A 736-nucleotide genomic window follows, 5' to 3' on the forward strand; every position below is an offset into this window, starting at 1 on the left:
CGCCTCCCATAATGCCCATGCAAGAGTAGCGACGTGATATGCTTTTGAAGCCTGGTTTGCACCTTGAACCTGTATAAAAAATTGCTTAAAAGACAAAACATTAGCAGGGACAGTTTACCCATTTATAACCCACACCATTTTAGCATTCCTACACGTCAGAAGGACATGATCAATGCTCTCAAGTCTCATCCTCCCCACAGTAACAACAATTCGTGGCTACTCTCACCCCTCTTTGATTTAGATTCACTCTTGTAGGAATAATGCCACGAAGGGCTCGCCAACGGAACTCTCTTATTCTTGGTGGTATTTTCAAGTACCAAATCTCCCTCCACAACCTCTTCCCCTCGATACTTCAAAAGCCTATAATAGAGTAAATTGGAACTTTCTTAGGCATATGATGCTTGCTTTGGGGTTTGACAATAAATGGGTTAACTGGATGATGCTCTGTGTTTCCACGGTTAGATATTCTGTGTTGTGTAATGGTGATGAGGTGGGACCCATAATTCCTGAGAGAGGGCTAAGACAAGGGACCCTCTTTCCCTTTATTTTTTTATTCTTTGTTTAGAAGGATTATCCTCGCTTTTCTCCAATGCTGAGGGACAGGGTTGGATCCATGGAGGGAGAGGGTTGGATCCATGGAGGGAGGGTAGGTAGGATTGTCCTGGGATTTCCCATTTGTTATTCATAGATGACTCTATTTTATTTTTAAAAGCCATGGAGGGTGAGGCGAGAAATG

The sequence above is a fragment of the Jatropha curcas genome, chromosome 3 (assembly GCF_041381405.1).
Source record: "Jatropha curcas cultivar XTBG-Jc1 chromosome 3, XTBG_Jcur_1.0, whole genome shotgun sequence".
Classification (NCBI taxonomy): domain Eukaryota; kingdom Viridiplantae; phylum Streptophyta; class Magnoliopsida; order Malpighiales; family Euphorbiaceae; genus Jatropha; species Jatropha curcas.